This window comes from Dasypus novemcinctus, chromosome 19 (genome assembly GCF_030445035.2).
Source record: "Dasypus novemcinctus isolate mDasNov1 chromosome 19, mDasNov1.1.hap2, whole genome shotgun sequence".
Lineage (NCBI taxonomy): Eukaryota > Metazoa > Chordata > Mammalia > Cingulata > Dasypodidae > Dasypus > Dasypus novemcinctus.
The window spans coordinates 26,719,026-26,743,244 of record NC_080691.1 but is presented as its reverse complement, the minus strand read 5'-3'; the positions used below and the strand labels follow the sequence as shown (position 1 = coordinate 26,743,244).

Here is a 24,219-nt window from a genome sequence, read left to right as displayed (position 1 = left end):
TGGCCGAGCCCTTCCAGCATGCTGAAGGGAACGGCCACACACCCGGCCCTCTCTCCTTGAGTTCACCCCTCTTCCTGCCCCCCAGTCACACCCCCTTCTCTCCCTCCTTGATGTGCGAGACGATCTGAAAAGCATTTATTAGTGACAAAGCCTCTTCTCTGTACAACTCAGAGCCTGAGTGGGCTCCCTCCCTCCAGGGGCTGGGGAGGAGGGACGAGCAAGCACCCAGAGCCAGGTGCTGCGTGTGTGCGTGTGTGTGTGTGTGTGTGTGTGTGTGTGTGTATTCTCCTCTCCCTCCTCGATTCCCTCCCACCCACTCCCGCCCTGTTTCCCCAAGAGCGTGTGAGCAGCAGCAACAGTGAAATGCAAAATCCTTTGCAATCTGCCCAGGAAAAGACAGCTTTGGAGACAGGTTTATATGGTTGTCCATATGCTGGGGCCCCTAAGAAAAGAAGGAAAGCTTGGGTGCCCCCAGCTCTCAGCCCTCTCCCAGCCCAGCCCCGGCCTCTCCCACCTGCAGGCCACAGGTGAACTTGACCCCTCCCCTCTTTCACCCTCCCAGGCTGCCAGGCCTAAGCCCTGCTCCTGGAAGGACCAAAACGACATTGCCAGAACTGGGAGCCTCTCTCCATCTGCCCACCCCGGCACCCGAGCCAGAGCCCAGGCGTCAGCCTCCTGCTGGCTTCTGGGGGCTTCCAGGCCTGCCCAGGGCGGAGGGCTGTGCTGTCCCCCGTCCCATGAACGAATGTCAGGCCGATGCCTATGGGGAGACCGAAATAGCCCTCCCTGCCTCTTTTCCTCCCACAGGTCCTCCTTGTCCAGAGACCTGCCTTCCCCTGGGTGGCTACTATCAGCCCCCTCCAGAAATTGTCATTGTGTGTGTGTGTGTGTTTCCTGATAGAAAAAAAAAAAATGGAAATTAGGTTATATAAAAGATGTATGCTTTGGAGCCCAGAGCGGCTCTTTTAATGAGGGTTGCGGCGTCTCCCTCCCCACACCCATAAACCAGCCGGGATGGACGTCACCGCTAATTCGTTTCAGCGATGATAGGATAAAGGAGGGACATTAAGAAATAAATTCCCCCTCACGACCCTCGCTGAGCTCACGGCGCAACCCCTACATATTTATGCCGCGCTGCCAGCCGCCAGGCGAGGAGCGACTTTCGCGCCGCGGGTCCGGCGAGGGGCGGCGAGCGGCGGCCGGGCGAAGGGGTGAGCCAGGGGCGCGCGGGGCGCCCGGCACCGCGCCGGGGAAGCCCGCGGCCGCCGTCCCGAACTTGGGTGCTCCAGGGCGGAGGGCGGGGAGGGGAGAGGGGAGGCGGGAGGGCCGGGCGGGCGGGGGCGGGGAGGGCGCGCAGAGGCACAAAGCCGCGGGGAAGGCGGGGGGGGGGACGCGCGCGGCTCCCACCTGGCGCGGAGTCGGGGCGCCCGCGGCGCGCGGGGCGGCGGGCGCGGGGCACGGGCGAGCCGGAGCGCGGCGGCGGCGGGCGCGGGGCAGCGCAGGACGAGGCGGCGCCGCGGGCGGCGGGCGGGGAGCGCGCCGCGGGTGGACGGGTGCGCAGCGCGCGGAGGCCGCCTCGGCGCCGCCCGGCTCGGCGGCAGGTGAGTTCTCGGCCCGCGCGGCCCGCGCCCCCTCCCGGCCCGCCGGGTCTCCCGCGTCCGCGCCGCGAGCCCGCGGGGCCCACCCGAGGCGCGGGCTTGGCCGCGCGTCCCAACTTGGCGCGGGCGGCCGCGTCGGGCCGGCGGCCCCAGGCCCGGGGTCCCGCCCCCCATCCCGCGGGGGGTCGACGCGCCCGCCTCGCGCCAACTTTGCGGGGACCCCCGCCGCCGTCCCTCCGCGGCCGCCCGCGCCGAGGCGAACCGCACGCCGCCGGTAATGGCGGCCCCGCCGGCCCCGCTCGCCGCCCCGCGGCGGGCAGCCCGAGGCCGGGGGGGCGCGGGGCGCGGGGGTCGTGGCGCCGGCCCGACCTCAACTTTCCGGGCCCGGCCCTCCCGCCGCGTCCCAGCCGCCAGGGCGACGGCGGGCCCTTGGGCGCTGGTGGCCGCCCGCGGCGGGGGCCCGAGGCCCGCGGGGCTGCGATCCCGGGACGCGGCGCTCCCGCGGGCCGTCAACTTCGCGGGCATCCTCGCGCCTCCCACAGCCGCGGGCGGGTCGGGCCTCGGGTGTGCGCCGCCCGCCCCTCGTACTTCTTCCGCGCGGTCGGGACTGGGCTGTTAAGCGCCCGCGCCCGGAGCCGGGGAAAGTTGAGCCTCCCCCAAGAAGGACGCGCCGCGACTCCAGCGCTTGGCCCGGGCAGGCGGCCGAGGGGCGCGCTCCGCCGGGCTGCGGGGCCGGTCGCTGTTCCGCGCGCGATGGGTTCCTTCCAGGTGGCCGTGGGTCCGTGCAGGGTCCCCGCGAGAGCCAACTTCCAGAGCCACTCGAGAGGGCTTTGGGTCCGAGGGTCCGCACGGGGCACTCGGAACTGCGCCCTAGAGGCTGTGGGACGTTTGCCTCCAGCCCCAGGGCGTTCCGTGCACCCCGGGACCGCTCTGTCTGGGACCCGCACCAGGAGAGGAGAGGCGCGCAGCGAAGAGGCAGGAGAGAGAGGGCAGGAAGCTCCTGAGTGACACCCCGGGATTCTAATCCTAGATTTGTCTTATACCTGCTGTGTGACCTTGGGTGAAACCCTTCCCCTCTCTGAGCCTTGGTTTTCTCACCTATAAAGTGGGGGCAATAATGCCTTTCTGTTGGGGCTATCTTGAGGACCTTAAAAAAAAATCAGGACGGTGAATGCGAAGCCCAGGGAAAGCGCTTGATACGCAGGCAACGTTGTTGATACTTATTAGTAAAACGGCGGAGACCAGATCAGGGAGATTTGCGGGCTGGGGTTTCCCGCTACTAGGAGCTGGGGTTCCTTCTGTGGGGGTCCCTAGACCGTGGTCATGTTGCTCCCACCTCCGAATGCTCGCAGGTAGTCCAGGGAGACGCGTCATTCTCCCCCGCAGATGATGGCCCTCTCCCCCTGGCCCAGCCCAGACCCCGCGCTCACCCGTGAGAAAAGCGCACCAGGGGCCGCGGAGGGAGCCCACCCAAGGGCGACGCTGGGCAGACGGGCCGCGGCGAGGGCGCCCACCTCAGGCTGCCCCAGACCAGACCGCAGACAAGAGTAGGAAGGAGCTGACCCCAGGGCGCTCTCCCCAGGGAAAGGAAGAAAAACTTCTTTCTTCAGTGGTGCTTCCAAATTGGGGTCTGGGCGAGCACAGCGTTTGCAGAGCCACCAGGGACAGTCCCAGGTCCCTGGAGCGTCCATCTTCCCCGTTGTTATCTTGAATTTAAGAAAAACCATGGGCAGACCCTCTCCTGGCCACGCACCGAATGCAGGGGTCACCTCTGTTCTCTGCCCTCAAGCTGTCTCAGCGGACAGGTTTGAGACGCCTTGGCAGGTTTTCTCAGGGGAGGCCCTGTCCCCCACCACCCCAGCCCCTGTTCTAAACAAACCCATTTTCCAGAAGCACCGGGGGCCACACCACCGGCCCTGCACACACACCACACGGCAGCCCTGGGACTGCCTGGCGGTTCCTGCAGGTCGCCAGGGAAGGGATCTGAATCCCCGTTTTGCAAATATGGAAGCTGAGGCAGGGCACGCCAAGCGTCCTGCCGCTAGCCACCTAGCTGGCGAGTGGCACGGCTAGGAATGCCACCCCCGGCTTGCGGCCTCTTTACCTGAGGCTTTTTGCAGGAGTCCCGGGGCTTAAACCATCGGTTAAGGGCCCCCCGTCTTAGCACACTGCCTCATTTCCTGATGCTTTGGTCGACCGGAGCAGCACTCCACCTATCAGACACGCGGCCCTGCCTGCAGAAACCGTGATTTCCCCTAAGCTAAGCCCTGGATCACGGAGGGAAGGGGCGAGCAGAGCAGCCGAGCAGAGAGACCTGGAAAGGACCTCTGCTTGAGGCCAAGCTTTGCTCACTCCATGGCTGTGTGACCTCCGGCTTGTCACTTAACGCCTCTGAGCTTCAGTTCCATTATCTGTCAAATGAGAGCAAATCAGCCCACCAGAGGCTGTTTTGAAGCTTTTGAGATAATGTGTGTGAAAGATGTTGTAGAAACAGTTTTATGCCAAGATTGGCAAATGTACGGAAGTATGGAGACCCCCAAACCGAGGAAAGGGTCTTCTGCAGAGCAATTTGGGGCCAAAAACGTGTATGTGGCTCCCAAATAAGCCCGCTCTATTCGCCTCCTGCCTCTTGCTTGTTTCCCCTAAATGGCCAAAGCAACCCTCCCCCCATGCTCTGCCTTCCTTGGGGAAGGACCTGGTAGGGGGAGGGTTAAGACCCAGGGCTCCCAGCCCCTCCCAGGGGCGAGGTGCCGGCCGTGGAGCCCTGAGCCGAGCCCCGAGGAGCTGTCCGAGGTACCGCCCTGAGCGCTGTCCAGCCCGTCCCGCTGGCGGGCACAGTTTTCCTGGCCCCAGGGACACTGCATCTGTGCTTCATGAGCGCACCCTGGTTTGACTGTGCTGCCGTTTGGGGTGTGCATTCTGGGGTATCTTGTGGTTCCTGCATTGAGGTGGAGTGTGTGCTGGACACACAGGCAACATTCTCTGTCCCTTAGAACTGGGGGCTTTTTCCTATGAGAGACTGGAACGTGTGGACGTTGAATTTGGCATTTCAGGGCCAATTTTCATCTGAGCTGTTTGAGCAAAGGTGCACAAGCCCCACTCTGGGTCAGTGCGGTTGACCGTGCACAGGCCACAATGGCTGTAGACACGACCATTTCCCTTATTCTAATATATGAAAGCATTTAGACATCAGACATTGTCTAGTCTAGGCAATGCCAAATGCCAGCCCAGCGGACTGTCAGTATCCATGAAGGTTCTGGTTGAAAAAAATAAAATAAAGATGCCAGAGCCCACCCCAGATCTACTGAATCAGCACCCCCGGGATGGGGGAGAATTGAAGCATCTGTCTTTTTAACAAGATGTCCTTAGGAAATGCTTGTCCTCAGCTCTCGTCCATCACCCTCATTTTACAGATGGGAAAACTGAGGCCCAGAAAGGATAAGTGACTTGCTGAAAGCCACACAGCACGTTACTGACAACACTGAGATAGAACCTATGCATCTTGGCTATTTGTCCCATGCTCATTTACGACACCATGTTTACTTCAGTGAAGAGAAGTCCCATAGATTCAGAACTTAAAGGCAATTCAGTTCTGTCTCCTCATGGTCATTGTCATAGATCAGCCAAACTGCCAAGGGGAGACTGAGCCCATCCTCTCTTCTTGACCATTCTGGGCCAACCTCTTACGTTGGGCATCGGCTCTTTATCTTTCCAGAGAGAAAAATTCCTTTTAAAAGTGACCTCCTGGCAGCAAGTCTTCACTAGAGCTAATAAGCCCAGTTTAATGCCAGTGACAGCCACAAAGCCACTGGTCTGAGCTCACTTCAGCCCCCACCCAACCTTTGCAAGTCATGTGTATGTTTATGTCGCTCACAAGCCCGTTCCTAGGGACGGAGAACCCCAGAGCAGCACCCTGCAATGCGGGAAAATCGAACCCACTCGAATCTATTAAGTGAAACTGTATCAACAGAAAATGCACCCAAGTCCCCAGTGAAAGTACAGCTAACAGGATACAGGCACAAGGAGCCTGGCGCAGTCCTAGTCAGTGTTGATAAGCCGAGAAGCAACAGCAGCCCCTGTGTGTGTGGCTCTGCCGCAGGCAGTGCATTCATCAGACGAGTCGTGATGCGAGTTAAGTGGCAGACCCAGTGCCGGCCCTGAGGGCAGGTGTCCAGATAAGCAGGACGTGATCTGGCCTGCGGTCTGCTCGGGGACGTGGGCGTCACACGAGCCCCTTACGGAGTAGGAGTCGCAACAAGAGAGGTAGAGGCTAGAGGCGCGATGCTGCTGGAGCACCCTGGAGAGGGTGAGGGGGGATCAGGGGAAGCTTCATGGAGGAGGTGGCATCGGAGCTGGTGGTCTTCTGGTTCGTGGTGTGCTCTCAGTGGCAGGCACTTCGGTGATGAACTGGGCCACGTGCATCCAGGTCGAAAGTGAGCGCAGCACTGGGAGTCATCTGGGGAATTAAGAGGGCGGGCACAGCGACTCCACGACGCAGAGTGGGTGAGTGAGCCTCACTGCCCCACACGTGTGACGTCTGAAAGTCAGGGGTCCTGACAGCTGCAGGGGGCTGTTGGGAAGATTCGGCGAGAGAGCACCTGCCCCTCTGGAAAGGGGCGGCATTGGGCCCGTCCCGATAACCACAACAAAAAAAGAAATACAGTGAGAGACCCCTATGTTAGCAGGTGATTTGGGCTTTGCTCCCTCCTCTTACTCAGTCTCCTCATCTATGAGATGGGGGAGTTGGGGTTCATGGGCATCTCCTTTTGGAAACATGCCGACAGGTCCTGTTGGCTCGTTTGGAGTTTGGGGGGGGGGGTTGTGTGTTTTCTTTGTCGGTGGTCGTGATTCTTGTTACCTGGTCTTGGTTTTGCTTCGTTTTGTTGGGTTTTGGGTTTTGCTGTTGTTGTTTTGCCTTTAGGTCACCACCCCCCCCCCCCATTAAGCATTGTTTATGTCACTCATCTGGTCCTTTAAGCATTTCGATTTACGACCCCTGGACTAACTTCTCTCAGAGTGTTTTCAGCTTTAACATTCTATGCCTTGCATGATGCAGACGTGGCTTAGCTCTCGCCCATCACTTGCACTGGTGATTCCTGCTGACACAGTTCCTAGAAGAAAGGCAGATGGGAAATGTGGGAGCCCAAAGAGGTTCCCGCTTCGCAAGCTCCCACAGCAGTCATGGGGAGGAGAGCCCGCTTGCAGCTGGGCATTGCTTCCTTCTTCCTGACCTCTGATTTGCATGTTCTGTTCCCTGCGACAGTCAGATCACTTCTTAATGAGGATTTCCCAGGGACCGTGGGTCTTCATTTTGGCCACCCAAGCTTCTTTGGAAGTCTTGGTCTCAAGGAACTTGAAAGAAATTCCACAGGTTTTCAGGGGTGCATCTCAGCTTCTGCTGGGAAACTTTGCCAGCATTAAGGCATATTCAGGAAACCTCTTTTTCTATGCAAAACCTGACAGCTAACTTGCTACCATGGGGTTATTAAGGTGGGCCTTTCTGGAACCCATTCCCAGTTAGAAAGGAAAAAGGGAGCTTGCAGATGCAAATGCTTGCCAAATTTTGGTTTGCATCCATGAGTAGCATCATTTCTGCTAAAGGATTTCTTGTCACCAGCAAGAGTGAGGTCAGTCGTTTCTTCATTTAACAAGCCCCAAGTCCCCGGCTCTGTGCCAGACCCTGTGAGAGAGACTGGACCCAAAGACGGGGAAGACAAAGGCCCTGCCCTCAAGTAGCTAACAGCGTCTGGGAAATGGAGCAGCTTGCCAATAACTAGCATGCAATGTGCAAATAATGTGGGCAGTTCGTCCTACTGGTCATTAAAATAGCCACATTGGTCACATTGGCCTATATTTCATTCTAGGAACTAAAGAATAAAAATGTAAACTACAGGGACACAATAAAATAGTATTCGACAGCAATGGACATATTTTGGGCATATTTTTCTCTTTGATTCTTGAAGCAGTACCTCAGCTCTGAAATATTCAATGAGGAAAATGAAAACCAATTATGTCCATGTACCAGAATCCAGGTAATGAAGAGAAGCCGTAACATGTATATGCTGGATTATTAATAGAAATCTTAGCTGCGAAGATTGTCATTTGTCGTTCTCCCCTAATATCACAGTAGTTCCTGAAATTACAACTCCTTTATCCTCACAAAGCATGGTATAAAATAAAGGGACCAGGGGGCGGGTGGTAAAAAATTAAAAAGTTAAAATAAAGGGACCAGTTGGGTGTTTGTTTTTTGTTTGGCTTTTTTTAAACAAATACGCAAAATTCCTATACATAGATAAATGCTTCCTTCGTTGATAACTTCAAAGCCCAGGATCTCCCGGGGTACCTTGCTGAAGCCTGGCCTTCAGAGATGACATTCTCTTCCGAATCATCCCACCACTGATGTCTCACCTGGGCTTTTCAGGATAGATTTCGGCAGATCCGAAACATCAAGATGTCATCGGAAGCCATGTTTTGTGGTTAAAACGGGTGATTCGATTGGATGGATTCATTTGGAGACTTGGTTTTGAGGAGGGCTGTTTTTAAATAACTTCAGTAGGGAGTAATCAGACTGGATTTCTTGCCTGCTTCCAAACTGGTGCCCGCGTCCAGCACGGTGCCCAGGACACGTCACTTTGCGACTCCAGTGGTGGTGACCAGCCTCCGTGAAGCGAACATCTTCCTTCTCGAGAACCCCTGGACAGTTTATTTCAGGGAGGCCGGTTGTTCTGACTTTCTCCTAAGCGGTGGGGATTAGATTTATTACTTAGGTTGTTATTGCTTAAAAACCACCTTACCTGGATATTTGGAGAAATTGTGCAATTATGGGTCATTTTCTTTGGCGTAATAAGGGTGCTGTGGTTTTTGTAAAGGCTCTTTTTCTTAGGAAATGCATCCTTAGAATTTAGAGCAAAAACATCGTGATGCCTGTAACTTATTTTCAAATGATTCAGTATAAAGATGGGTAGGCAGACAGGACAAATATGGCAGTCTGATGAGTCTTTGAATCCAGTTAGAAGTTCATGGGTATTAGTGAACTATTTTTAAATTTTTCCTTGAAAATGTTTCATAATAAAAAGTTCGGGGGTGAGATTAGCTTTCAACAGACTTCCCTTGGGTTAAATTTGCCCACGTTTCTTAGGAGAATAGCAGGCCGGCTCCCCACCTCCATCTCCCCTTCCCACATGCACATACGCACATGTGTATACACACTCAGTCTCTTTTTTTTCCTGGAAGAAATAATCCTGCAGTTTAGCAGGATGTCACTGTTTTCCATGGCAGCCTTTCTTTACATTTTTCCCCTCAGCATTTTAATTAGGGCTGTGAGTCACCGTGCTTTATGAGGGCTGGTGACAGTGTCATTTACGGCTGTTTAGCATCCCAATCGAGCCCTCTTGCACGATGCTCATTATACCAGGGCATGGAGGAGCGAGCAGGAGACATTTCCCTCTGTCAGCAGCAGAGCCAACGCGGGGCCTCTTGAGGAATTGAGAAATGAGCTTGAGGTTCATCCCGGGAATATCTTCCCAGGTTGCCTTTTCCGCCCCTGGCGTCACAGTCTAGGCATGCCCGGATGCGTTGAAGGTTGAAGGTTGCTCAGAACTGCAGGGTTGACAGCCTTCTGTGTCAGCAAGCTTTCTCCCAAACACAGGGATCTGACTCCAAGGGTGAGCCAGGGCCAGGCCATCAGGTTCTGAAAGTTCGAGACCCCTCTGGACGGGAGCTGATGGGGAGAAGGCAGGATTCCGCAGCCCATGCAAGCAGGACTCAAATCCAGTCCCACCCGCGTCTTAGCCCTGGAGCCCTGGGCAAGTTGCTCAATCTCTCTAAATCTTATTTTCCTCTTCTTTAGACATAGGGATGACTCCACCTCGCTGGGCTCTTGGGACAATGAAATGTTTGGTGCGTACTGAGTGCGCAGAGCGCTTCTCGGTACAGTAATTAGAAATTCGGCCTAAACGTGCCCTGTTGACCATCAGGGCTTCCTGGCTCTCCACATCCCTAGACCCAAGGAGCAAAGGAGGTGAGGGTTCCCCAGCCAAGGCCCAAGCCGGAAGCAGAAGGTACCTGCAGCTGGGCTTTCCGAGCTCACTTAGTGAAGGAACGATTTACAGAGTGTGGACACGGTCAGAGGCACCACGAAGGGAACCTCTGGCTTCCAGGTTGTATCAAAAGGGCACCCATTACAGCCCAGGCCTGGAGGGGCAGGGGGAGGAGTAGAGTTCCTGGAGCCCTTTAGGCCACGGAGTGAGGGGGGGAGGGTCCCACAGAAGCTGGGGTCCTCGAGGGACGCAGACCCTGCCTCTCTCTCTTCCCTTCCTCTCCAGCCTGTGCCACCCTTGGCCAAACCCATTCAGAAGCTAGAGGGCACGTGACTCTACTCATGTTCATGCTCAGCCTCGGGATAACAGTGGAGAAGGGCAGAGATGGAGGACTAGGGGGAAAGAGGAGGAACTCACTGGAAAACCGTCCGTAAGGCAAACCCCAGTTCAGCTCTCATGTTTCCCTGGAGACATGCTGGTGTGTCTCCAGTTTCCTGCAGGGTCTTCTTGAAATTCTCAAAGCAAACCAGGCATAGGATTTCATTTCCAATACCAAAATATAGTCCAAGGTACTCTGAGTAAATGGGAATGGGCATTGCAAAATCAGATGAACAGTTTCGGGGCGTTGCAGCTTAATATGCAAATTGTAGGGCAGTGCCCTGGGTGAAGGGAGCCCAGACGAGGTTTCTGAAACGGCTTCAGTCCACAGTCACCAAGTACCTGGCAAGCATCTGTGGAACGCCCGCTGTGTGTTGTTCCTGGGCATACCCTCTGGAGGCGACGCCGGCCGCGCGGCATCTTGTGAAAACGGGAGGTATCCCCGATGCCCAAACGAGGAATTCTAGTGGTAGGACCTCAGGGATCCTAGGATTTTATTGCTGGCCTTCAAGGAGAAGAGCGACTAAGCGTGGGGAGACATGCTTGGTGGAAGCAGTGTGGTGTGGCCAGGACCCTGGCGTGGGAACTGGGAGTCTCATGTGGCTCCGGCCTTAACCGTGATACCAGCCGGCACTCTTCCCGTGCTTGCTCCAGGCCAGGTACCGTGCTAAGTGCCAGATGTGTACAAGCACAGATTTTCCAGACCGTGGTAGCTGTTGCGCTGGTGGTACCCTTTTGTTTGTCTATTTTTATTGAGGTAAAATTCAAGCAACATCAAAGTAACCATCTTAAGATGTACAATTCGGCGCCAGTCGGTACATTCGCACCATGACCTCTGTCTAATTCCAAAGTATTTTCATCACCCCAGAAGGAGGTGTCATTCCCACAAGCATTGAAAGTCGGTACTCAAACACATGCGTGTGCACGCATGTTCATAGCAGCAGTGTTTTCACAAAAGCCCAAAAGTGGAAACAACCCAAATGTCTATCAGCTGGTGAATGGATCAATAAAATGTATAGCTGAATGACAGAATATTATTCATCTGTAAAAGGAAATGAAGTCCTGAGACATGGCACACCATGAATGGACCTCAAAAATACTAGGCTAAGTGAAAAAAGCCAGACAAAAGGTCACAGATTGTATGATTCCATTTATATGAAATATCCAAGGAAGTCTACAGAGACAGGAAACAGATTCATGGTTGCCAGGAGTTGGGAGGAAAGAGCAGGAAAGACGGCTTAGCGGGTACCCATTTAAAAAAAACAAACAAACATGTTATTTTGAACTAATTTTAGAGTTATAGAAAAATTGCAAAATAGTAAAACAAGTTTCCTTAAACCCACACCCAGCTTCCTCTGATAGTGACATCTTATATAACCAGAGTACAATTATCGAGAACAGGAAATTAACAATGGTTTAATGTTATTAACAAAACTACAGTGATTGGAATTTCACCACTTTTTCCACTCATCATGTCCTCTTTCTGTTCCAAGGTCCTACCCAGGACTCCACACTGCTTGTAGCTCTCGTTTCCCCTTACTCTCAGCTGACCGTGTGGCAGCGCCTCCTTTTCTGTGACCTTGGCACTTTTAAAGTGTAGATAGCCCCTCAATTTGAACTTATTCCATGTCGTCTCCTGAGCAGAGTGAGGCCGTGCCTGTTTTTAAAAATGTATTCATTAAATATCTGCTTTGACAGATAACAGAAACATGTAGCTAGCACCTCCATACCATGTTTCAGGCTTTGATTCCTTAGATTGAGACTCCAATAAGTATTTAAGGTAAAAAGTCAGCCAGTTTTGAGGGGACATAATTAAATAAATAATTGCAGATTATGTCTGCATCTGAGACCCAAATGCAGCATAAAGATATGGGGGGAGAGGTGGCGAGCAGTTTGGAAAACACTGTATAATCTTTCTAAGAGCCCTGCAAGGTGGATGCTATTATTTTTCTCCATTTGGCAATGAGGAAACAGAGGCATAGAGACACTAAATGCCTCGCTCGAGGCCACATAGTGAGTAAATGGCAGCGTCGGGATTTGAACCCAGTGCCCATGATCTTAACCTTGCCCCTCCACCATGAGCTGTCTGCGGAGGTGCTCCTGACGGTAACGTCGCTCCTTTCTTCCATGATTTTATTTCAGGAGGACGATCGCAGAGCTCCGTTCGGTAGGGCCGAATCAGCCGGGGTTGCAGCCATCGGTGCCCAGGTTGGGGTGCTTTCTAGGGGCTGGTACAACACGACGGGGGGGTGAAGCCCCAGCCAGTTCATGTAACCCCAAGACGGAGCCACCAGGAAGAGCTCCGAGCACCCGGGACTGTGTGTTCTCTCCACTTGGTGGAGGGAGGTGGGGTTCTGTGCAGCTCTTGTTAGAATGAGTAGGCACGGATTTAACCCAGGGAAAATGCGAGTGAGGGTTGTGCATGCCCACAGGACACAGGCTTGGGCGGACGCCCCGCCAAACACTGGGGGGCACCTATGACTGGGCCCCGACACTGAGTATGCCCCATCCCTTGGCGACCAACTTCTAAAGGGGACCTTCCTTGTGTCCCTTTAAAACCCGCTACCTAGCAGGGGCCCCACGGTCAGTGACCTGTAGGGTGCTGGCAAGAAACAAATGAGTGAGGGGGCTTGCCTGGGGGGCCGAGGGGAACCAGAGAGCCCACTCCCCATCCGAAGGGGGCAGCCGCCACCCGTTCCAGCGGGATCACAGACCTGGTATGAAAACACCTTCTGATGTCCCAAGAAAGCCAGAAATCTGTATTTTATGTGAACCTCCCAGTTTGTAAGTGCCCTGCACTAATCTGAAGTAGACTGAGCTGTGTGGACCAAACGAAACTCATCTGTACACCTCTGTGCTGCGGTTTATAGACTCTGAATAGAGCCTTTTTGAAGCGTTTGATATCCTGAGTTGGAAGCCTATTTTGTGCAGAATAGGTTATAGTTTGAGTTGAACCATTCAAAATTGCCGTCTTTGTAGGTCACCACGTGATTGAATATCTGCAATTTTATACAGCTCAACCTAATAATACCACACGGACTGGACCTAAGTGTCAGCTTGAAGCTTCCCAGCAATGCAAAAAGTAATGCAGGTATTTAGAGTCAGGCTGGACCAGTGTTTCTCAAACTGTAATGTGCACACAAATCACCAGGGGCTTTGTTCAGATGCAGAGCCTGATTCTAGGGCTGGGGCAGGGCCTGAGATTCTGCATTTCTAACAAGCTCCCAGGGGATGCTGGTTCTGCCAGCCCACGGACCCCACTGAGCAGCGAGGCACTAGACCATGTTCATCACTGGTGATTTTTCCAAGTCCTGAGGCCCCCCCCTCTTCAGCTCTCCTTTTTCTGAATGCAATTATTGTTACCCAAATGTGTAAAGTTATTCATTGTTTATTTGTACTGGCCTATCTTACCATCCTGCAGCTTCTTGTGAGGAAGTAAAACACCTGCCTCACCTTCCTGCATGGCAACAATTGGCTGGAATTGCCCTTTCGATGCATCATGAGCTGTCCAGTTTTCTACACTCTCCTCCACTCCCTCTCGCCTCCCACCTGGGCTACTTCACTCACTACCCATAGACTTGGAAAATGAGACCCTGGTTTATTGAGCATCTACTATGTGCTGACCACCATGCCGTGCACTGAGGGTACAATAAACTAGAGAACCATGATCCCTGTCTTTAAGGGATGTATAATCTAACAGTATATTAGGATGATCAGTTTTTGGTAATAAAGTAGTTACTCAAAAAAAGTTGAGTAAATGAAGGAGTTGCATCAGGGGTCTCTGATAACTATGATTAGAGGCAGAGAGGTCTATAAGACATTGCTTTTATTTTAAAACCCATAATTTCATTTATGGCTCCCTTAATCAGCACTATATGAGTATAGCCAGCTTTTTAAAAATTATTATTATACTTTTTTTAAAGATACTTAGATTACATAAATGGTACATAAAAAATATAGGGGATTCCCATATGCCCTGCTCCCTCCCCCTCCCACACTTTCCCACATTAACAGCATCCTTCATTAGTGTGATTCATTGGTTACAATTGATAAACACATTTTGAAATATTGCCACTAAGCGTGGATTATAGTTTATATTGTAGTTCGCACTCTGTCCTGCACAAATTTATAAGTTATGACAAGATATATAATGGCCTGTATCTGTCATTGCAGCATCATTCAGAATAATTCCCAAATCCTTAAAATGCCCTCATATTACACCTGTTTTTTCCCTCTCCCTGCCCTCAGAGCCTCCAGTGGCCACTGTCTCCACATCAGTGATAACAGTTCTCCCATTGCTAGAATTACAGTTAAGTCTATAGTGGAATATCGGCATTTCATCTTAGTGATGAAGTTGGTCTTTTGAATATTTACCTTGAATAGTGACCAGAATTTGTTAGCCCTGCCCCCCCACCCAACTGCAGTGGTATCCTCAGACCCACTGTTTGCCACCCTGCAGAGGCAAGTAATCACTGAGGGAGCGTCACCAGGCAAGGAGGGGGAGGAGATGCTTGATGCTTGGGCTTATTTTGAATGATCAAGAAACCATATAAGCATTTAAAAAGGATATCAACCCAGAAGACTTGAGGTTACATCTCGAGATTAGCATTCCTGTTGAACATAGGATCCTGCGAAAATTTCCTAATCTCATCAAGAGGCAAGAAAAATGAGCATGTAACCTGAGTTTGAGAAGAACTCATGTAAGAAACCCTAATCTTAGTTCTGGCTCTGTTTCTGAGGACCTTGGGCAAGTCCCACCCACCCCACTATGACCCTCAAACTCCTCATCTATAAAACTTAAGGCTAATCCTCTTCTAACACTTTGGGTCACAGAGAGCTTGGAAAATCATGTAAAAGCTATGAACCCTCTCTCCAGATAAATGCACATATGCACATAGTCACAAAAGTCCACATAATTCCAGGATTTTAGGGAGCCCTGTGCCCTCTGGGGGGTCCATAAACCCCATATTATGAACTATTGGTATAGACGATCTCTAGAATGCCTTACAACATCTAATTATTTAAATTACAGGTGATCATCAGACCGACTGAGTTAAAAACACTCAACGATACTTGGGAATTACTCAGAAAGCAACAACTTTGGGTTCAAACTTGGTTTGAATCCTACTACTGGCACTTACTGCTCACATTTACTAGCTATAATACCTTGTACAAATTAATTGATGTCTTTGAACCTTAGTTTCAACATCTATAAAATAGGAATAATAATAGCACTTTCTTCATACGGTTGTTACGAGAATGAAATGAGAGAATTCTGTAAAGTGCTTACATGTAAAAATGGTTGAAATATTAGGTTGAAACCTAGGAAATCAGTGAATTGATTACCTTAACCTACAATGATGGAAATTTCATACATTTAAACATAATTAATAAATATGTAGTAAAATGTATTGCCATGAATAGCTAGTCATTTATTCAACGAATATTTATTGCATGCTTACTAGGTACTAACAAATTTTAAGGAGAGAGTTGGTTATATTTTTCAAGTTAAGACAGATATATGGGGCCACAAAGCCAAGTGGCAAATATATATACACCAAACCCAGGCCTGGCTTGGTGAGATACTTCTCACCTCATCCTCAGTCCTTGTCCCCACATCCATGGTAATATAGGGTATCCGCAAATGCATTTTAATGAATCTGAGAGTCTTTTTCTGTTACTCAATGGGTTTAATCCACTTACATTTATTGTTATTATTGATATATCTAACTTAGGTGGAGTTATTTCTGCCATTTTTGTTTTCAACTTAATATACTTCCCCTTTGTTGAAATTCATTTCAGGCCTCTATTGATGCTATAATCTATTTTCAGAGAACTGTCAAGTTAAGGTATCATCGCTGATCCCATAAAATAACTATTCTTTCATCTTGTTCCCTACTTGAGTACCTTCTCTCTTCTTGATTCCGTTTCCCTGCACCAGGGGGCACCCAAGGATGGTAGGCATGAGAAGAGAAAACTCCATTAAGACTCAAGTTAACATTGAATTTGGAAGATACTCATCTTGATGTCCTCCTAAAACTAAAGGCTCAGCATTATCATTAGAGTTGACCCTTATAATTTACAAATGCTCTTTACAACATCCATCTTATTTGTCACCAAAAAAAAAAAAAAAAACTTAGGAAAAAGTTGTTTTTCCTTTTCACAAGAGGAGAATTAAATTAAAAACATTAAATGGCTTGCCCAAGTTCAAATAGCCAGCAAATGCCAAAGTTGTGGAATGAGCCAAATCGAGTATATTTTTCTATGGTTTGCACGAATTCTCACAGTTATGGGAAGGATATTAAGAAATATTGAATCATAGTATATTAGGCTACAGTTAAATTATTTATTACCATGCAGGAAGGAAAATTCTATCAAATGAGGTTCATCATTCTTATTCATTCCTTCTCTCCATCTTTTACTGCACCGTCCAGTGATCCCTCTCTCAGGAAATGGCATCACACTCTTATCTACTTGTGGAAGCCTGAAGATGGAGTCACTGCGAACCCCTTCCTCTCTTTCACCACCCACATTCAATCAGTTGGTCAGTCTTGTTGATTCAACCTCCTAACTATCCCTTAAATCTATTCACTTCTCTCCTTCTTCTCTTTCACTACCCTAATTGTAACCACCATCATTTCTCATCATCTTCTTGGCCAGTCTTGCCTTTCTTGCCCATTTTCTGCCCAGCAGCCAGAGTGATCTTTATATTATAAAGGTTAAATCTGACCACCCAGTGCTTGCCATTTCTCTAAGCATAAAGTCAAAAATCTTTAACTTGGCTTTCAAGAACTTGCATGATCCAGGTCCCTGATGACCTCTCCAGCTTTCTAGCAAGACACTGGCTTCTCTCCTTTCATGCTGGACTTTGTCCAGTACCTCAGGATGCCTCCTCCTTCCCATCTCCAGGCCTTCTGATATGCATTTCTCTCTGCGGCTCACCCCCACTATCTACACCTTTGTCTGGCTAACTCTGTATCCTGACTCTTCCTCTAAGAACACTTGCCTGACCACCACCACATAGGCTAGGTTAGATCTCTTGCTACCTTATCCCGATAGCACCCTATGATTCCTTTACCTGTTATATTTGTCACTAATCTCTCTTTCCATCCCCTCTTTCATCCCCAGATTTTGAGCTCTAAGAGTAGGGATGCTCTCTGTCTTGTCCACCCTTATATCCCAAATTTCCTGGGACTTATATAAGAGTTAGTGAATGAATGGATGGCATGAATGAAAGAAAAGAATTGGAAGGGAGGAAAGGAAGGAAATAAAAGAAAGAAGAGAAAAATAAAGAGAGTGAGGTTACTAAAGGTAGAAAATATGTGCCATCATTTTATAATGACTCCTAAAAAATATTTCAGAGACCACTGATGGTATTTTTCCTTTTTATAGTAATAAGGCCATCCTATTGACCATGATTATGCTTTCATTTTTCTTGACTTATAATCTAAAGTGACCATAAAAAAAACAGTTAATGGTGCCACGTACTAGGTATTTCACATGAATTATTCCATTTAATCTTCCTAATAACCCTTTAAGGTAGAAATCACCATTGTTCCCATTTTACAGATAAGGAATCTGAGGCTAGTAAATGGTAGAGGTGGATCACAAACCCTTGTCTTTTTAGCTCCAAAGTCCATGCCTTTGACTCCTACACGACACTTCCAATGATATCTAGTGAGGGTGGGTAGACAGAGGTACATCTGTGGGGTTTTTATGCCATTCAAGAGGTCTGTGGATGGAAGGGATTTAGGAACCTTAGCCCCAAACCTTGGTATTTTCTGTCTCCATGATGAATATACAGAAGCCTACAGCCAGCTGAACTAGCTCATGCAAATGAGCTTTGCAGAATAATGATCTAATGAAGCCTCCATGTTCTCGAGATCTATTCCAATACAGGAACAATAGATCTCTAGGTCTTTCCTCGTGATGGAGAAAACAAAACCCAGCCCATGGTGTAGACTCACTACCAGGTGCTGGGGCCTGAGTCTCTGTGGCTGCCTCTCTTGGGTTCCATTGATCAAATCCTGCTCTTTTGGTTTCCAAGGAGGAGGAGCTGCTGACAAGCACCCATTCCACTGGGAAGCAGGACCAATTTGTGTGTCCACACAATTTACTGTTCCTTTGGCACAAAGTGCTTTAAGCAACGTGTTCATTTGACACCACAGTCAACCAACAGGAGTAAAGGCTGCTTGCTATGATAAAATTAATAATAGTGATAGTAAAAGTATCCATTTATTGGACACTTATCATAGTCTCTGGTGCATTGTAAGAACTCAGAAAATATCATCCCTGTTTTATAGGTGCAGAAATTGTAGACTCACAGAAATTTACTTGCTCATGATTGTAAACCAAGATAGTCTGAATTTAAAGACCTTGCTCTTTTTCTTAAAGATGATACAAGAACAAGGTAAAAAAAAAAAATCATCAGATGATGATGCAAAAGAGTATACAATAAAATGTAACTTTCCCTCCCACCTAACCCCTAACCTAATCCTCTTTCTTAGAGACTAACACAGTAGTATCTGGTGTATTTTCCAGAGCTATTCAATGCCTCTCCAAGCATTGGAGGCAGGGAACTGTGGATGAATACGTAGGTTGGATATTGTTTTAGTGTCTCAGCTGCTAAAGCAAATACCATAGAGTGGGTCAGCTTAAACAACAGGACTTGGTCGGCTCATGGTTTTGATGCTAGGAGAAGTATAAAATTGAGGTGTCAGCAAGGCAATGCTTTCTCTCCAAAGACTGGGGCCTTCCAGGGTTGATGCCAGCGATCCTAGGGCCTTGGCTGTTCTGTCATATGGCAATGCACGTGGCAGCATCTTCTCCCTTCTCTTCTGGTTTCCATTGACTTCCAGCTTCTGACAGCTCCCTGTGCCTTCCCCTTCCGAGTCCCATTTCCTTTGCTTGTAAGGACTTCTGCCGTATTAGAGTAAGGCCCAGCCTCATTCTATTTGGATACACTTTATCTTTTTTTTTTAAAACCATGGTTTTTCCATTTTATTTTTGTTTTTCTGTGTGTGGGTTTTTTTTTTTTAAGATTTTTATTTATTTCCCCTTCCCCCATATTATCTGATCTCTGTGTCCATTCTCTGTGTGTTCTTCTTTGTCTGCTTGCATCCATTTCTTGTGGCACCAGGAAACTGTGTCTTTTTTTGTTGTGTCATCTTGCTGTGTCAGCTCTCCATGTGTGTGGCACCACTCCTGGGCGGGCTGCACTTGTTTTCATGCAGGGCGGCTCTTCTTGCAGGGTGCACTCCTTGCACGTGGGGCACCTCTACATGGAGGACACCCCTGCGTGGAATGGCATTCCTTGCCCACAGCAGCCCTGCGCATGGGCCAGCTCACCACATGGGTCAGGAGGTCCTGGGTTTGAACCCTGGACCCTCCATATGGTAGGCAGACGCTCTATCAGTTGAGCCACAACTGCTTCCCTGAATGCACTTTAACTGATAACATCTTAAAGGTCCTATTTACAAATGGGACCTGAACATGCCTTTGAGGCATGACATGCTTTAATCCCCAATAGATACATTAACATATTTATCTATCAGTGTTCTGATCCTTGCTTCTTAAAATTTAACAATATGTCTTGAAGATCACTCCTCATGAGTCCTTCTAGTTCTAAGCCCCCCCTTATTTATTGCCTCTGCACCAGATTCCATTGTATGCATGTGCCATAGTTGATTTAATAGTCCTCTACTGAGGGACACTTAGATAGTCCCAATCTCTTGACAGTCCAAACAACAGTGAAAGGAAGAGTCATTTCTGTGTGTTTAACTTTTTATCCTTAACAGTTGATCTGCCAGAGAAGGTCCTAGAATTTGAATTGCTGGGCCAATGAAATGCGTATTTTAAATTTTTGATAGATATTGTCAGACTGCCCTTCAAAGAGGTACCAACCGTAGGAGAGAGTAGGGAGGCCTCACTGAAATGGTATACTGTCAAACTTGAACAGTCTTTTGTGCCTGTGCTCCTACTTCTAAGCTCTACACCCCCTGCCCCTGAGAAGCAGGCATTAGATCTGAGGAGATCAAAGACATCATGGACATGGAAAACACCATACAAATGAAACTGGGGGATTACCCCATCAAGCCAGGGTGCTTGCATCTCTTGGAAACTCGAGGCACAGGATGTCAGCTTACACCCCTGATTTGCAGGGGTTGGCGGGTTTGTGACTATGACTTACCAGCGTGGGAGAAAGCACGTCTCCCTGATTCCTGGGTGGTGTCCTCACTGGGGAAAGACTGCAAATTAGCAGTTCAGGAGATGTAAGGAAGTTGTTTTGTAGGGGGTTTTGTTGTTGTTGTTTTTTAAGAGGAGCTCTGTTGGGTTTATACTTTTGGTCTTTTGTTTGTACTAGGGGGTGGTGGTATTTTGTCTTATTTTTAAGACTTGGAGGTCTTGGGATTTGTTTCTAAATGAGATTAGAGGGAGATGGGAAACAGAGCTGTAGCTCCCTGAAGGATTTTGTGGGTGTGCAAACTGAAAACAGACTGGGTTTTGGTTTCTTATCTTTAGTACTTTTCATTTAAAAAGTAGTACATATATGAGAAAAGTAAATACAGTGATATTCATATAGAAAAAGGTATTCAGTGCAAAATATGTCTCCCTCCTATTTCTGACTTCAAATACTCTGAAGATTCAAGCTTCCAGAGAGAATCTCTGCATTTAGAGAATTTAAGCCTTTGCATCTTTCTTTTTCACCTAATGATACAGGTTAGATTTTAAATGACACCCAGAAGGTAAGGTTTTGGATACTGGACTATTAACCTTGATGACATACTACTATTACCTCTCTCTTCACACAGTTCTAGGTGAATTTTCTCTTCCCCGCCCCCCACCTCCTCCATGCCCATTCCTGATGCTGAACCTCAAAAAGTGGCAGGAATTTGCAAACCCTCGGTGTCATTTACTCTGGTTCTCTAGAAAGTAAATCTTTTCCGCAGTATCTGCGTTATCAGCGGATTACTTGAGGGGGCCTGACGGACCTGGGATCTGGAAAAGAACCCCGGCTAGGGACCAGGAGGGCCACACACCAGACCTGCACTGCCCAGTGGACATATCGTGCGAGCCGCATCTGTAATTATTCATTTGAGAGTAGTCACATTTAAAAAGCAACAGGTGAAATTAATTTTCATACTAATTTGATGTAACTCTCTAGGCAAATGATGTAGCAATCTAGGCAAAACATTTTCGTTTCAACATCTTAATAATATTTAAGAATTCATGAGACATTTCACGTTCTTTGGTTCGTAATAAGCCTTGGAAAGCTGACGTGCCTTTAGCGCTCGGGGCACATTTCAACTCACACCGGCCGCGTCTCAAGTACTCCACGGCCACGTGGGGCGAGCGGCTTCCACACTGGGCAGCGCGGCTCCAGGCCCGCCGACTCTCGCTGATCCGTACTGCATGACCCCTTTGCTTCTCCAGGCCTCTGTTTCCTCATCCGAGAAACGGGCATACCCAGCGAGAAGATCTTAGTGGCCCCTGGTCATCTTAACCTCCTCTGACCTTCAGGGCTGAACAGAAGGCCACAGGCAACCCGGAACAACGCGGCCACCCTATAGGCAAAGGGGGGACATGGTGAGCATGACATGGAAAACAAGGCAGTAGATGAGGCTGTGCCGTGGGGCTGAGGGAGACGAAGTGGGATTTAAAAAAAAACATCATTAGGATTATGCTTGAAAATGAAGAGCACTGGGAATCTACTTGCCCCGACCAGGGCCACCGCCTCCGCTTCCTGCTGGGAACCGCGGTCACCTCGTGCATAAGGCGTACCTCGAAAGGTCGCTGTGAGCATTAACCAGGACGCCCCGCGCGGAGGGCTGCGCTTGGCACGTCGCGAGCCGTAAACTCACAGCAGCCACCGTCCCGCCTCCAGGTACAGAAACAAGGCTCAGGGTGGCGGGCAGGTGGCCCAAGGTCGCGCGGCGAGGTGGGAGCAGACGCTGGCCTATTTTGACTTCCTCGTTCTCCCTGGCAGCCGTCCCCGAAAGTCAGCCCCTGATTTCCTCGCAGCAAGGTAAATGAAATAAGTGCCTCCGAAACCAGGGAGCCCCTGGAGCCAGGCACGGGGCCAGCTATTGTTCCCGTGCTATGCACTCTGGCACGTGTGCGCAGGCAATTGGTTTAAAATTCCAGCTCTGGGGGGCAGGGGCTGGGTTGGCAGAACCTTCTCCCCAGCACCGGTTTCCCCTGTAGACGCTGCCCCCAGCTGTAACCGGCAAGACCCCCCGGTATGACTTCAAGGGAAGGAGTCCCATCTAGAGGGTGCGTGAAGTAACTTTGGCTGGACTGTGCTGGGAGAAGAAAGCACGGAATTAAAAGCCGGGGAGCCGGAACCGTTCCTTATCATAGAACGGCACTAGGAAAGCCTTTTTTCTGAGCGCTAAGCCCCCTGCATTCACTCCTTTATTTCCTCCAACTGCCCAGAGAGGTGGTCATTGCTAAGAACCCCGTGTTACAGATAAGGAAACTGAGGTTACGTGCAGGTGAGGAACCGGCCCAGAACGCAGGGCCAGGAGGGACCTTCGAAGCCTTCCCTGTGGCCATTGGGAAGCCACTTGAGTAGACGGGGACATGGGCACACACAGACCAAGACATCCTATAGCGGCGCCGTGGCGTCACCTATGGTGAGGATGAGGATGAAAGGGTGGCAGGACTTGAGGACGTGCTTTGGGAGGAAAAAGAGGGAGAGACGGGAGATGTAGAATCATCATTAGGACACGACTGAAGATGGGCAGGGTTCATGACCCACCTGCTCTGACCCAGAACGGCACCCCAACTTGCCAAGCACCAACCCACAGCCCTCCCTGATTCTAGAAAGTTGCTGAGAAAGAGAGAGGAAAAGCTGAGCACGGTTCAGAAAACGCCGAGGTTTCACTGGCGGGGCTTGTCAATTGCTTTAGTTTTTCTTTCTCTTTTTCCTTACACAAAGTGCACCAAAGGCCAAGTCCAGCCTCCGTCCTCTGGTGAGCCCTGGCCACAGCCAGCACGTGGAAGAAGCGAGCTGCAGGGTCTTGCCCCCTCCCCCTCAGCTCACCGTCCAACTCCTCCTTTAATCAAAGAACAGAGCTGCTTGCAAACTTGGACCCTCTGAAGGTCCCAGCTGGCCCTGCCTTCAACTTGACAGGGAAGGCCCTATGTTTGGAACCTGGAAGAAACGGGGCTCAGAGAGAGTGAAGGAAGCAAAGAGAGGGTGGACCGATCCTCCCAGTGAGAAAGGACACGGGATGATTGTCTCTGCAGACCAGCAAGCGGCTGAAAGACCCTGGACCGATTGACACACGGGCCGCACGCGCTCACACGCCCAGCGGGGAAATGGCACAGCATGAGGGTGCTGCATGACTACCCAGAAACACACACACACAGCAACGCCAGATGGAGAAGGCAGCCTGCGCTGGGCCTGGGGATTCATTATTCCTTCACCCACACAGAGGGGCTGGCAGAGTTACGTAAGGCGAGCTGCAAAGGGGAGGCTGAGCTTGCTAAACACCTCCCCTGGTGGGGATCCAGGAGGTGGTGCCTCCTCCGGGCGGGGGTCTCTGCACCCACCTGCTGTTCTCAAAAGCAACAGGCCTTTGTCAGCTGCCTCAGCCCTGGGATAACCCTGGGATGTCGCTAAAAGGGAAACGAGGGAGTGAGTGTCACTTTGTGAGTAGTGGCAGATGGGGGCTGCCTCCTTGTGCCGAAGCCTAGTGAGCATGGTGGCAGGAGGGGATGCTGGGATTGGGATGGGCTTGAGCTGGGGCGGGCGGGAACAAGTTTCCCCGATGGTCCCTACCTACCCAGACCACAGATCACCTGCCCGGATGCAGACCGGTGAGGCTCTCTTACGCAGGTGTGCACCCTCGCCTGGCCACAGCATCTCCAGCTCAGCCGCATGTTGTCCTTCAGTACGCCAGCTGCAACCCACTCGCCCCAGTCCAGGAAAGTCAGTGACTTGGAATTTGCCAGCAACATTCACATTTCAGGGAGCAACGTTCAGAGCAGGGAAAATAACTAGAATATAAGTTTGAAATACTGATAACCTAAGTTTGAATTTCTGGCTCAGGGGTGGGGCTGAAATCCTCTCTGCCCTCACTCTCTGTGTGTGACCTTGGACGAGTTATTATACCTTCTCAAGCTTCCGTCGCCCTGTCTATTAAAGGAACTATTCTAGGGGTCAAAGGAGAAAAACATATTCAAAGCTCTTAGGGCTT

At 50.2% G+C, this 24,219-nt stretch overlaps 1 protein-coding gene across 1 annotated transcript in view; it reads left to right on the top strand.

Moving 5' to 3' along the window:
- The first annotated feature begins 1,034 nt into the window (after positions 1-1,034).
- The window catches only part of NOS1 (nitric oxide synthase 1), a 112,217-nt gene continuing 89,032 nt past the window's right edge, over positions 1,035-24,219 (top strand). The window contains 1 exon segment of the mRNA XM_071209808.1: positions 1,035-1,211. The gene's annotated coding sequence lies outside the window, so the exon portion shown is untranslated.